This window comes from Diabrotica undecimpunctata, chromosome 5 (genome assembly GCF_040954645.1).
Source record: "Diabrotica undecimpunctata isolate CICGRU chromosome 5, icDiaUnde3, whole genome shotgun sequence".
Taxonomy (NCBI): Eukaryota; Metazoa; Arthropoda; class Insecta; order Coleoptera; family Chrysomelidae; genus Diabrotica; species Diabrotica undecimpunctata.
The window spans coordinates 114,324,435-114,341,773 of NC_092807.1; the positions used below are offsets into that span (position 1 = coordinate 114,324,435).

The 17,339-nt window shown below is 33.0% G+C and overlaps 1 protein-coding gene across 2 annotated transcripts in view; it reads left to right on the forward strand.

The window, feature by feature from the left end:
* The first annotated feature begins 3,407 nt into the window (after positions 1-3,407).
* rho-6 (serine protease rhomboid 6) overlaps positions 3,408-17,339 on the forward strand; it is an 87,651-nt gene continuing 73,719 nt past the window's right edge. The window contains exon 1 of one of the 2 annotated variants that reach the window (XM_072532572.1): positions 3,408-3,643. The gene's annotated coding sequence lies outside the window, so the exon portion shown is untranslated. The remainder of the gene's footprint in view (positions 3,644-17,339) is intronic. The other variant, XM_072532568.1, reaches the window with a different exon arrangement.

Genomic DNA, 17,339 nt, shown 5'->3' on the forward strand with positions numbered 1-17,339 from the left:
ATGAAAAGTAAGTTACTGAATCATGAGTCTAAGCTGAGAATCTACAAAACAGTAATTAGACCAGTGGTCACATATGGATGTGAAACGTGGACCCTCTCAACCACTGATGAAAATCAACTGGGAATATTTGAGCGCAAAATACTAAGGAAGATATTTGGACCAACCCAATGCAGCGATAGTTCGTGGAGAATTAAAATGAACCACGAGCTGGACGAACTAATGCAGAGCGCAGATATTGTCAGATTTGTAAAATCACAAAGACTAAACTGGCTTGGTCACCTAGAAAGAATGCCAGATAATCGAGCTGTAAAAGTAGTCCAGAGATGGAAGCCCCAAGGAAACAGAACAAGAGGAAGGCCCCGTAAAAGATGGATAGACGACGTAGAGAGGGATCTTAAAACCATGAACATCAGGCAGTGGCGAAGGAAAGTATCCGACAGGGCAGAATGGAAGAACATTGTTAAGCAGGCCAAGACTCACAAAGGGTTGTAGCGCCATTAGAAGAAGAACAAGAGTTTTGTACATACGTATATAATTTTTACCTCTCGAAAAATCCCAGAAAAATAAATTAACTTAATTTTTTATATAAAAAAGTTAATTGTATTAAAAGTAAATTGAATTTTATTATTATTTCGTAATAATATTTAAATTTTAGTGACACGTTTATATTATTTATATAAATATATAATAACAATTATAAATTAATACAAAACATTTAATTCTTTTAGTTGATTTTACAGTTTTTCTTTTCAACAAAATAGTAAATTTTATTATAATTGCATTTAAAGAAGCAATAGAAGAAGAAGAAAAAAATAATAAAGGTTCTACGTGCGATAAAAGCCGGGATATTGCAGCGGACAGTTTACCCTTTTACTTTTCCGTTGCTATATTTTACATAAGAACAGTGGCAGACAAACAGTGGATTAGATTGGCGCAAGATAGAGAAAGATGGAAGCAATTGGGAGAGACCTACATTCAGGAGTGGATGGAAAATGGTTGACAAAGAAGAAGAAGATATTTTACGAGTAGCATCACTTTAACGGACTATAACTTTTTTATTCCTTCACTGTTTGTGCCAACAAAATTCTATCTTGTTTCCTATTGGTCGTAAAATGTTTTGTTTTTTTTAAAGTGTGTTTTTCACCAGCTTTTATTATTATAAATGTATGAAGCAATTATTATAAATGTTTATAAGCTCATGTTTATAACCAATAAGTCACCACTTTTTCAAACTGTTAAAACAAGATATTGTCAAATATTTTGCACGAGAGATTAAAGCCTTATACTGAAATGTTTCTAGGAGAATATCAGGCAGGATTCAGGCGTGGACGTTCAACCATTAACCAGATCTTTACACTACGACAGATCCTCGAAAAAGTGCAAGAGTTTAACATAGATATGTATCATATTTTTGTCGATTTTAAAGCGGCATATGACAGTGTCTTAAGACCAAGTCTTTACAACGCTATGAATGAGTTAGGAATTCTAAAAAAACTCATATGTTTGGTAAAAGTGACAATGGCGAAGATGCTATCAGCAGTAAAAAGTCAAAACGACTCGTCAACCCCATTTCAAAAAAATAGGGGGTTAAGGCAGATAGATGCGCTGGCGTGTCAGCTTTTTAATGTCGCCTTAGAAAAAGTTGTACGAGACGCTAATTTAGATAGCAGGGGAACAATATTTAATAGATCAGTCCAAATTCTAGCATATGCAGACGACGTGGACATTATAACAAGAGCTAGGGCGAGAACTGTGGAAATCCTAACCGAGCTAGTAGCAGCAGCAGAACGAATGGGTTTACAGATAAATCAAAATAAAACCAAATTCATGGCGACTAACACAAACACAAGAGCTGGAAATGTTGACACAAATTTAATCATCAATGACCAAAACTTCGAAGCAGTCAAAGAGTTCATATATCTAGGGACATCGGTTAACCCCAATAATAACACATCTGAGGAAATAAAAAGGCGAATAATAATTGCAAACAGGTGTTATCATGGTCTATCAAAGTACTTAGCTAACAAACGTCTGTCCCAAAAAACTCGTATCAGGCTGTATAGAACACTGATAGTCCCCGTTCTCACATATGGATCAGAGGCATGGACGCTAACGAAAACAGATGAATCCGCTCTATCGATTTTTGAAAGAAAAGTGCTACGCAAGATATTCGGAGCGGTCTGTGAGAACGGAATATGGAGGCGTAGATATAACTTTGAACTGCAGAATATCTACAAGCATACGTTTGGTGGTAAAGATATTACCACTATAATTAAGCGAAACCGCCTGCAGTGGACAGGACATGTAGCCCGGGCCCCTGAGTCAAACATGATAAAAAAGATTCTAACAGCGCAACCCGTGGGAATGAGAAGACGGGGTAGACCAAAGCTGAGGTGGATGGACGGGGTAACACAAGATGCCGAGAAGATCGGAGTCGGATGCCGAGAATAGAATGGCGTAGAAAGCTTGAGAAGGTCGAGGCCCTCTAAGGGCTGTAGCACCAAGATGATGATGATGATAACCTCATGTTTATAACCAATAAGTCACCACTTTTTCAAACTGTTTTTTAATAACAAATTTAAAAAAATGGTGTAGTTTATTTAAATATAACTTAACTTTTATAACTTCATAACTGTAATATAACTTTTTAAATAAAAATGAAGCCTCAAAAAATCGATTGCGATTTACAAAATATCTCTAGAGTGACTGTTTGGGCAAGTACAGTTGTTCAAATAATCGCTATCCGTAATAAACTGTCTGGTAGATATATTTGAAATTTAGTACACTTTAATAAGTCATTAACTGTCACAATTTTAAGTAGTTACATTACATGTCAATATGCAAAAATATACAAATATAAAAAGTAGGGTTTTTTGCGTTTATCTCGTCAAATGTTTATATATTTTACTTTGGAAACCGTCAAATTTAAAGAATTTTGATAATTCTACAACATTTATTTGAACCATTTCTCTCTAAAATATAAAATATAGATAAAAAATATTTTTTTCACTTTTTAAGATTGTTTAAAAAAGACAAAGCAAAATCAGCTGTACATCTTTTTTATCAGCATCAGATTTTTCATCAGCCACCCCATATACCCTTTAGAACTTTCATATACCTGTATAAATTTTTACGTGAAATCAATGATTCTTTCACAGATAGACTGGCCCACTAAGATTGAAATCTAACCAATTGATTGATAATAACTCTCAAAAAATATAATCTTACGTAATAAAAAGTGATTTATTATTAAAAAATTATAATGGTGTTCAAATCACCGCCTCTCTACCTATTGACTTCAGCCCGTACACGAGACAAATCGCTAGGTTGCCATAACAACCAGGGGAAATATTTTCAGCATCGGGAAAGCGCCTAGAGCGTCGCGGCCGATGCCCGCGGAAAGTCGGAAAAGCGGAAAATCCCTCTCTGGTCGAATTAATATATTCTGAAAAGCGGTTGGCCACCGTTTTCACTTTCGAACGATGCGTCGAGTATTTACTATACAGCATACAGTACAGCTTCGCTCGTGGAGAGGGAATAATGTGGTAAAAGTTTTTCTGTAGATTTTCGTTTATTTGTCACACCTCTGTTGTTTGTGTGTGGCGCGTGTGTCAATGTCGGGCGAAAGAAAATATTTGTTTTGGTGAGTTTATTGCTATTTTTCTGAAATTATGAATGAAGCTTATTGTTTTTGGATGACATTGTAATATAAAATAAAATTACGTTTGTAAATTTTCTACAAACTTGGTTTAAAAAATATTAAAAATTGGTATTTAAAACAAAAAAAAAAATATTACACATATTCTGATTGATTATGGTAAATTGTTTATTAATTATTTTTGCAAATATTTGAAGTACAAACAAACGTTTGCACTATAGAAGTTGATCTAAAAAGATCATGTATGTTGAAAAATTAGAGTTTTTACATTTAAACACACATGCAAGTTATAAAAAGTTATATGAGTAAGATTAGATTAATATATATATATATATATATATATATATATATATATATATATATATATATATAATATATATATATATATATATATATATATATATATATATATATATATATATATATACATATATAAATATTTATATAAAATATATAAATTACTTATAGTCCAGTCATCAGAGATTTCATCTCTAGAAATCATACGAAAAAGCTGAATTTCGCCAAGAATATCAATTTTAAAATCCCAAAAAATATACAAAAAAGTTTATCACTTTTATCCTCGAGCTTCCCCTTAAAACCCTCCTCGTCTGGGCGGTATCTGGATATCTGGGTATCAGAAAATGTCATGCACGCACAAAATCAAAATTTGTATCAACTCGACGGTAAAAACTCGATATCTTTTGATCAGAGTGTCGTATCGACAAAAATCAAAATGCTTTTTAAAGATAAAGTAATGAATAAAAAACTCAAGTTGAGTTGCCAAGTAAGAAGAAGAATAAGTTGCCAAAACTTACAACTAAAATTTCGTGCTATAGGTTTCGAAGAGTTGGCTGTAGTTATCAAAACTTTATAGTGGCCAGTCAATGAAAGGCATATTGATCTGATAAGAATGCTAAAAAATGACAAAAATCGCGAAATGTTTATTTATTTAACATTTTTATAAAAAGGGCTAAAGAGCTGCACTCTTTGCCTTTAAAACGCATCTTAATTTTTGTGAATAGGACACTCGGATCAAAAGATATCCAATTTTTACCGTCGAGCTGATATAAATTTTATTAAACATTGATTTCGCGCGAGAAATTGACATTAAAAATCGCCGATCGCTTCAATCGTTGTTTCTTAAAGAATTGTTCATTCTACACTAAAAATGGAAATAAATATTTTTGTTCAAAATTATCTTAGCTACATTTTTTATTTGAAACATTTTTTTCTATATCGTACAGATTCTTGGTAAATCGATTTTTTCCATTTTCCCCCCTCCAAGAGGGGGCTTTTAGGGGAAACCCCAGGGCTAAAAGTGGTAAACTATCATGCATCTAATTTGCCGACATTTCGGCAAAATTCCTTTTGATCGTATGATTTTTAGAGGTTAAGTGGCATTTTCATCTCGGCGACTAGTGTATTAAAGACATCGGTTTTTGCTATGAAAATATTCTTCTTCTTCTTTTTATATAAACAAGACTCTGTCTGTTTTTCAATGTGCCTCCAGTAAGTTGTCGTTCCATCGTTTTCGTTTTCTTCCTACTGATCGTCTTTCTATTGGGGAACCGTCTCTTGCCGTCTTTACTACTCTATTTGTTGTCATTCGGCTTATATGGTCGTTCCATTCTACTGTTCTATTTCTTACCCAGTTCTTGATGTTCTCCACCTTGCATCTACGTCGTATATCTTTACTTCTAGCTCTGCCCCATAGTGTCTTACCATCAATTTTTCTAAGTGTTTTCATCTCTGCTGTTTCTAACATCCTATTTGTCCTCTCTGTGTCAGGTCTTGTTTCTGCCGCGTATGTCATCATTGGTCTGATGACTGGTTTGTAAATTCTGCCTTTTATTTATTTCCCGATATTTTTATTTCTCCACATTGTTTCATTCAGGCAGCCTGCCTAGAATGGAAAATGCCAACAATAAACAAAAGGAATCTTGGCGTATAGTTAATAATATTAGAGCTAAAGTTCCCCAAACTACTGATATAGTCTTAGACTCTAGTTAGCTGAATAAATATTACTGCTCGGTAGGTCCAGAACTCGCTAAAAAAATTAATTCTTCTGATCCAATGCATTTTTTAAATGCAGTAAACATTACAAATTCCTTTTATTTTCTTCCCACTAACTCGACTGAAATAAAAAATGTTATACAAGGCATTAAAAATCCTATTTAAAATACGCCAAGGTTATTTCTCTGTATAAAGGTGGTGACCACGAGTTACCTGCTAATTATCGTCGTATCTCTTTGTTACCGTCGCTTTCAAAGGTTGTAGAAAAATTGGTAAAAATCCGAATGATGACTTTCTAACAAAAACACAATTTACTTTCTTCCGTCCAATTCGGTTTCCAGTCATTAAAACGTACATATGATGCCATCTTCAAATTCATGGAAAAACTATACTTGGACTTAAATAACGATTATGTTGCTGCCGCAGTTTTCTGTGATCTATCTAAAGACTTTGTGTCAATCACCAAATACTTCTTAATAAACTGGAAAGATATGGTTTTAGAGGCACTGCTCTTAAGTGGTTCAGTTCATATTTGGATGAACAGAACTGAACTGAAGCAAACAGATGCCAGTCTGTATCAATCAATGAGCGCTCCTCTAGTAATATCTTTATTAATTGTGGAGTACCTCAAGGCTCTGTCTTGGGTACTATCTTTTTCTTGATATATTTTAACGACATAACTAACCTCGACGTTAATGGCCGGTTTACTATATTTGCAGATGACACCACAATTTTATGGCAAAACAAGGACTCTAAGGTACTGAACAAGATTATTAGTAGTGATATGCTAAAAATCTTAGAGTGGTGCAAAGCTAATCATTTGAAATTTAATTTTTCAAAAACCAAATTAATTTCTTTTAAGAATGATATAAACAACATTACTCTGGGCAATGAAGGCATTTGTTCTGTTACCGTAAAAAAATTTTTAGGTCTTTATATTGATAATAAACTTAAATTTGAGCAACACACTGTATATTTAAGCAAAAACATATCATCGGGTTGCTTCGCGGTCAAATCAGTTGCTCACCATTTAGATTTCAAGATTGCAAAAAGTGTTTATGTGGCCCTGATTGAATCTAATCTGAGATACGGTATTGCCTTTTTTGATATCTGTTCTCTTCATCATTTCAGTAGAAATTTTATGCTACAAAAGAGAGCGCTCAGATTATTATGCAAGGTCAAGTTTGGTACATCATGCAGGCCTCTGTTCCGGAAACATGGTATCTTGACACGTTCTTGTATGTATATCCTTGAATTAGGGTGCTTAATTAAAAAAAAAAAAATATTCGGACAGATTCCCCTTATAACACTACATTAATTAAAAAATCATTTATGTACACTAGTAAGAAAGTGTTTATAATCACCTACCACTCGATATAAGATCCTCAAGCAATATTTTTGTATTCCGAAGAGCAATCAAGAAGTTTTTATTATCTAAATGTTACTATAGTATAGAGGAAGTTTTTGAGGACAGTTGCGCTAATTCATATATATTTTTTTAATTATGGAAATTTTATAATTAATCTTTTAATGTATCTTGTACCTTGTTTGTACTATACCATGTTGTGTTTTATAAATGTTAACTCACTTTAAAAACAATAAATTTCTCTCTCTCTGTCTCTCTCTCTCTCTCTCTCTCTGCGGCTCTGTTTGCTCTATTCACTTGATCTTCCACTTCACTTTCGAGCTTTCCGTAGCTAGATAATGTGATGCCTAGATATTTAAACTCCATCACTTGTTCTATTATTTGACCTTCCCGCTTCAATTTACATCTTAGTAAATTTGCTCCTTATTTCGTATACGTCCTTTGCTATTAGGTGTAACCGAATGATTATGCCCATCGAGCAACATTCATTATAGGATTATATTCCGCCCGTGCGTAATCATCTTAATAACACTCTTGGTGCATAAATAATTATTAAACCATCGTTTTTTAATTGATAATGAAGCGCATATGGCAGGGCGAGTGGTCATTTGTACAATTTAAACCAGCAAAAATTTATGCCCTAGATCTTGATTCTCTCTCTTATACACGCCGCAACCCGAGCGTCAGTCCTGTCCTAAGAGCTTCATAAACGATTAAAAAACAATGTTTTAAAATGAAATAGGCCCAAAATACTTATCGGGAAATGATAGAAAAAGGTTTGAACTTGAAATCGTAATTTTGCGTTCTTCTCAGTTTTAATTTATTTGTAACTCGAAAACGATTAAGTTTACAGAAAAACCACAAGAGACCTATTTTGTTAAAATGATGCAAAAAATTAAAAAATAATATTCTGATCCGAAAAAATTGATTGTTACAATTGGTATAAAAAAAATTTGAACAACTTTTCGCCTGGGCAACCTCTTGAACCTTATTATCACTGGCGGATCTAGAAATTTTTGTCGAGGGAGGGGTCATGGGTCTTGAGGGTGATTTTGATATAGGATTTAGATTTTTGCACCTCTGATTGATATGATTTGTGCCTCATGTAAGGGAACCGTTTTTTCAATAATTATTTAAAGCGATATATTAAACCAATGAGAACCTATTAAAATATTAAAACCCAAATACCCTACTGGTGGAAAGAAGGGTCGAACATTAAGGGGTCTTAAACTTAAACCAAAAAAATAATTTAAACCCACATACCTACTCTATGACAGTGTACAAGACTATTAAACTAAAGGAAAGTTATTAAAATATAAAATTTTATTTTATTAAAATAAAAGTATAAACCAAAGTTAAGTAATTTAAATGCAATAACTCAATGTAAGTGTAAACAGTAATGAATGCATTAAACATTCCTAATAAACTCTATCTTATCGTTGGATATCCGTTATCAATTTGTAAAAACATTCATTTATTCCTTATTGCTATATGGAGTGGAAACATGGACTCTCGGAATTACAAGTATGAGGCGTATAGAAGCCTTTGAAATGTGTGTTTTTCGAAGGATGCTGAAGATTTCGTGGATAGAGCACGTGACCAACAACGAGGTGCTGAGAAGAATGAGGACTGAGAGAGAACTCCTAAATATTATAAATAACAGAAAAACGAGTTATCTAGGATATATTTACAGAGGAGAAAAATATAACTTTCGACGACTCATAATAGAAGGGAAAGTAGAAGGAAAAACATTTCTAGGAAAAAGAAAATGCTCCTAGCTGAAGAATGTAAGAGACTGGACAGGCATGGACACATGTTCGATACTAAGAACAGCTCAAAATAGAGAGCAATTAGCCGTAGTTATAGCCACCCTTCCGTAATGAAGAATGAACCTTAACAAGAAGTGTAAGCAGCATTTTAATTAAAATTATTTTATTCAAAAAAAAAACATAATATATTTTAAGAATAGTTATTTCTATAATTAGGCGTATTAGGCTACAAGTAAGTAAAATATTTTTTACTCGGTATTGAAATTTTTCTCACGAATTGTCAGCAACAGCCGGCAACGAGTGATAAATAAAAGTTCAGTGAATAAAAATACTGTAAGAATAAGATAAGTAAATATTATATAATTTTATAAAATGTATTCATTTCGCCTATCCGATTTAGCAAATCGCTCTATGATTGCATCAATATCTAGAGCAATTTCAGGATGCACATTGATGAGTGCTAAACCAGTTAACCTTTCCTCCTAAGTTCTATGTCTAAGCCAAGTCTTTAGACGCTTAACCGTAGAAAAACTACACTCTGCTGTTGCTGCACTGACTGGCAGTGCAATTTTTAATATTTGCAGAAATATTCTGATATTTGGATACATATGAATATCGCAGTTTTCTAATACTTTTAAAATAGAATCAGGAAGTTTTCCATTATTTTGCACACTCTTTTCCATTTTTGAATCCACAGTGAAAACTTTTGTTCTACTGTGGAATATGCAGTAGATGGTCCAATAATATCCTGGAAGGTGTCAACAATTTTTTTAATGCAATGTTATTAGTTTAAGGTAAAACAACTCGAAAATTAAATAGATTCATAACTTTCGGTAAAAGTCGTTCTTCTAAATCAGTTGAGATATTGTCTAAAAGGGGTAAATATATAGATCTTCGGAAATATTCTTAGCAAGAATTAGCAGGTTTGACAAGAAACTATACGAGACATCTTCAATTCAACGTCCAGTTGTTCAGCTATTTCCTTTACTTCATAGTAAAGTTTGCTAAAAACAGATTCAGCATTTGATCCTTTATTTTGAAGAATGTATTCAAATTCAGTTTGCTCAAACTAGTTTGATCAAATATTTGACCGTCTGACACGGACTTTATTATTGCGATATTGATACATCAACAACTTATAAATATACTCCTTATTTCTATAAACCTGAGTTACGTCACTGTCTTTAAACATCTGCAATAGCTGAAGTTTTTTGTAGGTAAACATTTTCACGCAGTGTCGCACCCTTCTGCTCTTTGTCATTGAGACAGGAAAATTAATTTAAATTAGTTTTGTACAGATGTGTAGCTGTTTACAGTTTGTTTTTAGTTATCAATTAACTGAGAAACTAAGTATAGAAACTAACATTGTTTTTGTAAGGGTAAGTGGCGACCTACACGAAAGTTTTATTGGTGTTGTGGATCTTTCCTTTAATCAGACATTTTTATGAGTGTTTATTTATTTTCGTGAATTGGAGAACGTTCTTAAAAGAAAGAATATTTCTTTTGAGGTTTGTTACGAAAACAAATTATTAGAAATTAGAAATATGTTAATTTTATGGAAGTAGAGAAAAATATTAAAACAAATACCTAATAACGGTTTTGATTGACTATTTCGTATCATAGTTGTTGCTTTTAAAAATAACTAGACAAGCTTGGAAAAAAAGAAAGATAAGCAGACTTTGAGAACTTTTTATGAGAGTCTTATTTATGTTTCACTATTCATATTTCAACGTTAAAGGCGGACTAGGTTTTAATTGGTACTAAAATTTTGAAATGACACTGTTTTATTGAACATGAATTGTTTGGTTTGGATTGTTTATATTCAAGAACGATATGGAATATAAAATTTTTAGATATTGATTAAATAATAGACCACAAGACACAAAAAAAAATAATTATCAGTCTAAATTGATATATATATATATATATATATATATATATATATATATATATATATATATATATATATATATATATATATATTGTCCTATCTTCCGCTGCACACCCAAATATTTGAGTTTTGTATATATATATATATATATATATATATATATATATATATATATATATATATATATATATATATACATCAAAATAATCTAGGGGACAAAAACAAAATGTGAAATTACTTCAAATATTTTTAATAAAAAGTTATAAACAAGTGTCCCGAATACAAAATAAGAAACAAAAAAATAAAAAACTAATTTGTTGCCCCTCAACTCCCAACAAAGTAGCCCTTAGGCTAAGTTGTAAACGGGTGTTGATTACTGTCCTACATCTGTAAGGCAAATTCATGTTTAGATGGTCAATATCTAGCTGCAGTATTCTGTTCCACTCTATTGAAATGCCCTCAAACAGTTGCTGTCTTGTATTGAAATCAATATTTTGTTGTAAAATACTTCTGCTCAATATGTCCGATACATGCTCAATGGGGTTTAAATCTGACGATTGTGCAGGCTATGGTAAAACCTCAATTTTATTATCTTCGAGAAATTTTCGTACGACCCTGGCAGTATGACCCTGGCACTGACCTTGTCATGCATTAATTGGATTAGGGACCAGCTTATTGTGCAAAGAGTACTACAATAGTTTCGAGAATAATATCGCGGTGGTCTGTTGCATTTAGAAATCGTTCCAGATAAACGAGATTGGTTCTTCCACTAAGAGTGATGCCGCCCCATACCAATATACTACCGCCTTGTGTCTATGAATCTCCTGCACGGTAGCCAATCGTTCAGCATTGCCAGACCGTCTCTAAATTATTGTCCGGTGTGTGTCTGGTGCAAATCCAAATCGGGAACCATTTGTGAGCAAAGTAGAGGTCCACTCACGTCTAACCCAAGAGCAGACCTTACTTTGTAAGTCAGTCAGGAACCCATTTCTCTCTCAGACATCTCCATAGCTCTTGTCTAGTAACAGTGTAGTATGCCTTCTGAAGATCTATAAATATCAAATGTAGCTCTGTTTTCTTCTCGCTGTATTTTTCTATTAACTGTCTCAACGCAAACAAGGCATCCGTTGTCCTCCTTCCTGGCACAATCGCAAACTGTTCTTCTCCTATCGATGTTTCTCTCTTTAACCGTCGCTCTACAGTTCTCTCCCAAATTTTCATTGTGTGCAAGTTTCATGTGTGGCAAGGAGTACGACTGTTTAAATTTAAATATTCAAAATGAGTGTAATAAAAATCCTACTGCAATTGAGGTTATCAGTCAAGGAGAAATAAAAAAAATGAAAATACTATTTCAATCTTTTAATAGAAAACGTTTCGTGCAGTATTTCTGCACTTCTTTAGTTCTATTGATTGGGAAGTAACTGAAAATTTGCTTGTGTTGAATATTATACAAAAAATTGGATACATTTTGGTTGAAGTTCTAGGACTATTCTATTCTAAGGAATAAACTTCTTCTGGCATATCCATAACTCCTGTTTCACCAAAATCATCTGAATTATAAAAATAAAAAAATACCAAATCTACCAAACGCAGCCAAAACTTATTACGAAGTGGGTGCTGTAAAATTTGTTTGGAAATGCTATTTAGGATGGAGATCGTGCCACATTAGGTCACATACCTACCTAGTATAGGGACAAGAATCGGCCCGAAATGTTATTTTTTGAAATTTCCATTTTTAGCCAGCTTTTGGCCAGCATATACAACTAAATGACGAAAACATCCCCTGAAGAGGCATAATGTCTAGATTTTATTTGCTTCGATACTGTAATTTTTAAAGTCTATCTTATGACTTGTTTGAAGATGATGCTGTTTGATATATATGTAAGATCAAAAACAGTCTGCACACGGAATTCTATACCTTCATAAGGTATTAAAACTGTTGTCTTTGGCGGATCGAACAAGAAAAGGTCGTTTGGGATGAGGAGTAAAGAATTTTAATACTTTTAATATCAGAACTTTATCTATTTTGTCATATATTTCATAGACATATAGAAATGCAGAAGTATAAGGTAATATATCAATCTAATCTTCAATAGTGGTAAACTAGAGTGACGAACACCTTATTAGATAAGTGTAGAGGCTCTGATAACAGAATATGGACGATAATTCGGAGAATCTTCTAACTCGTAGATATGATCAGAGTGAATTTTTACCAAAAACCACGCTCTATCAAAAACTGGATAGAATAATTATGTATTCCAGAATAGTATCGTTGGGATAGATATATATTCTGCATTAGACGTCGTTCTGCTTACCGGTGTCTCATTTCACAATCATCTCTTGCTATTCGTAAAGCTCTTCATTCTGATTATTTAAATATTCGATTTCACATTTTTGTCTGCATCTATATCGTAACTGATATATTTGCTTTATCGCTTTGAATCTTGATATGCAAGATTTTGTTAGTTCTGCTTGAAACGTATTTCGAGTCATATTTTCTAAATGTTTTGTACATATTTAGAACTGTATATATTTATAAATCTCGTTTATATTTTATCCAAAAGAATCTATGATTAATTAAATCTAGGCTATTAATCTTACTTAAATTATCAAAGCCTTTAAGTATTTCCGTGAAGAACTCTTTGGTGTTCTTAACAACTGTGATTTATGATTACTAATTTATATTCTGTCGTTTAAAACTAGAAAATAAATATGGTTTTTAAAGCGAATGATAAAAATAGAAACGTTCATTTAAAAGGGAATGCCTCCATCAAGAACAAAACTCATGTCTTGTTGCTGGAAAAGCTATAAACTTTATATGAGAATATGCTTACGTTAAAAACCTAAAGTGTATATATAAGGTTAAGTTTAAGTAAGAAACGTTGAGAGAAGTCACTCATTTAAATTTCCAAGTTTTAATTCTATTTCCATTAATCGTTGTCACGTGTCAGCGTTATTAAATTTTTATATAAATCGCTTCTGCAAATCAGCAATGTATCAAACTTGGTTAAAGCTACTAGTATTAACTACGAGTAGATAAGTTATTACATATCAAACTCTTCTTCTTCTTCTTCGCGCGACTAGGATTACTCCTGTTTGTCTGCCTCTTATTCTGTTTCAGTCGTTGTTGACTGTACATTATCTTTCCATCTTTTTGGCGGCCTTCCAACGGGTCTTCTGCTATACGGCTTGTTGTTTTTACAGATGTTCGCTAATCTATCTGGTCCCATTCGGTTTACATGTTCGTTCCAGTTTTTTTTCTTGTTTTTGTGTCTTGTTTGACTGCCTCTTAATGATATGCCCGCTATTGATCTTAATACTTTCATTTCGATATTGTTGACTTGTTGTTTCGTCTTTCTTGTATCGGGCCTTGTCTCCTCTGCATATGGTAGGATTGGTCTTACTGTTGTCTTGTATACTTTCATTTTGCTTTCCGTGGTCAGATATTTGTTTCCCCATATGGTTTCTCGGAGGCAACCACTTACTCTTGCCGTTTTTGATGCTTGCCTTGTGGTCTGTGTTCTTATATCCCTGTTACTAGTGATCTCTACTTCCAGGTAATAGAATTACATTACTTGTTCTACAATTTTGCCGCCTATTTCAAGTTTGCATCTACGCGGCTCTTTACTGATCACTATAGATTTAGTTTTTTCTACTGATATTCTCATATTAAGTTTGTTTGCTGTGATATTGAAGGTGTGGAGCTGCCTTTGTAGGTTATCTTCGTTATCAGCAATTAATACTGCATCATCGGCATAGCATAGTATCGTGATTTTATGCGCTCCCATGTGGTATCCGTGTCGTTTTTTTACTTCGTGAATTATTTGATTCATCACCATATTGAATAACAATGGGCTGAGCGAGTCTCCTTGGCGGATTCCTTCTTTTAGTTCTATGCATTCTGTTTCCACTGTTGGCATTATAACTCTGGTCTTGTTGTTCTTGTTAATTTCATTAATTGTCCTTATTATCTGATGGTCTATTTGTTCAACTTGTAATAAATTTAAGATGTCATTTCGCTTCACCCTGTCAAAAGCACTTTTTAAATCTACAAAACACATGTATGCTGGTTTTCCATATTCAATAGACTTCTCTATTATTTGTCTGATAATAAAAATTGCGTCTATTGTGCTGCGGTTCTTCCGGAAGCCTTGTTGTCCATCTGCCATGTTCGCTTTTTCCTCGATTTTATCTTTTTTATTTTCTGGTACACATATAACTTTCGATTTGCCGATAATTAGCACAATTAAGTTAGGTTTTTACTTGACACAAGTGTATAAATGGTTTTGACAGTTGAAATGTGTAGGTATGAGATATTACAAAAAGACTCACATCTAGAAATTCATTAATTATTTAATGGAAATATTTTTAAATAAACGATCGAAACGTGAAACTCATTATTTTGTTCATAACTTAAAAACTTGTCTATTTAGAGATTTAAATTGAGATATACTAAATTAAAATCGGTTAATAAACAAAAAAGTTATTATAAAGTGAACAACAAAAATGTTGTTAATAACTTTTTTATTGTTTATTAAAATTTTTTAAAATGTACCCGAAGTTGAGGGCCTTACTGTGTTTGAACTGTGTGCAAAAGATAGGCCAGATTGGTTAAATGGTTTTTGCGAAATTTAATTTGTTTATAAGATTTTTTGAAAAAAGAGCTTATTTCTAAGGCTGGTCCAGATAATTTTATTAAATGGATCTCAATAATCCGGGATTTATTTTCTTTATTAAGACGTATACTATTAACCTATGAAAAATATTTTAAAAATAATTATATTTATGTACACAAAATGATTTAATAATAAATAGAAATTTTTAAGCTTATAAACAATTACAATAGCTCCGTAGAATTTAGTTTAAATTAAATAACAAAATAACAAAAAATACATATCGAAGGATACTGAGAATCTCCTGGACAGACTGATTAGAATAACCAATGAAGAAGTACTAAGAAGAATAGAGAACAGCATGGAGATACTGGATTCCATCAAAATAAGAAAACTACAATATCTGGATCATATAACACGTGGTGACAGATATGAATTCCTAAAAGTAATAATGCAGGGAAAGATTTGAGGAAAGCGCAGCATAGGTAGAAGAAGAAGTCCTGGCTGAGAAACCTCAGAGAATGGTTTGGAAACAGGTCAGCTGAACTCTTTCGGGCTGTAGTGTCAAAAGTTCGAATATCCGTGATGATTGCCAACCTTCGTCACGGGGTCGGCACGTAAGAAGAAGAAAATAACACAAAAATATTCGAAGTTCTGGTTATAAAACACAACTTAAAAAAAGGGTTCTACAACCCTTAGGAGCCAAGACAGCCCCTTTTTTGTTTTTTTTAAATCACTGTTACGAACATTAAGGACTGAAATTAATTAAAATTTATAAAAAAAGTAAAAGTTGTTAAAAAAACTTTTGGCAAATAAATGATTAAAAATTGATTAAACAGGAGTTTACATTATACTAAGTGAAAAATGTAAACAACCACGTCACTACCGTGGCAGAGAAATTCTATCATTTGAATAATAATTGAATCCTCTATTCATTGCTTATTGATAGCCATTCATGTACACACGCTACAGTGAATCGGCGAAATATTTTCAGCGAGCAGTGCTTTAGAAAAGTGAAAAATACAGGAATTCACTACCGTGGATGTCACTGCCGTGTCAAATAAATGCAAAATATAATATACAGTGAGCCCGTAAAGTATGGAATAAATTCGATATTTTCTAAATGAAAATCCTTTTTAAAAAAATCTAAGCGCGAGGCGCAGAATGCGGCACAGATCACAAACTAGTAATCGCTTGGATGGAATTCCCCTTCATATGGACCCAACAGAAACCGACCCAGGGAGAGTCTGACCAAGTTACGGCTCCGGCTACACCTGTCAATACGTGCTCAACACAAGAAAAGAAATTCAAAATCAATTTATTAGAAGAAGACTCAATAAAAGACCTATATAAGCGAAGATTGGACCAAAAGCTAGAAGAGTTTCGGTATGAATCATTAGAACAAACATACGAACACATAAAAACCTGCATGAAGACAGCAGCCCTAGAAGCTCTTGGAGAAGTGGACCAAAAATACACCCAACAAACTACGAAATTAACCGAAGACACACTAACATGCATAAAAGAGAAAAAAGAACTTCATATAAAATACCTGAACACAAAAAACTATGAGGACTTGGAACTATACAGAAAAAAAAATAAAGAAGTGAAAAGAAAAGTAGCAAATGAAAAAAATGAAAGATGGGAAAAAACATGCACAGAGATAGAACAGCACATAGGAGGAACGAGAAATTCAGAGTCATGGCGCATCTTAAAGTCGCTCCAAAGAAATAAGACAGAGAAAATCAAGATCGGTCAAATCAAAGAAAACGAATGGCAAGAATAAAAAATTGCTAACCGAAGACCGCCCCGAATTCAAACAATCAGAAATAGACGGAATAGAAATCTACACACATGACGAAATCGAATTAAGCCTAGCTGAGGTAAAAAGAACGATCAAAACTTTAAAGAACAAAAAAGCAGAAGGTCCCGGCGGAATACCAAACGAATTGATAAAAAACGGATCGGAAAAGTTATTCCGTATGATACATAAAATGTTTGAGAGAGCACTGAATGGAGAAGACTTACC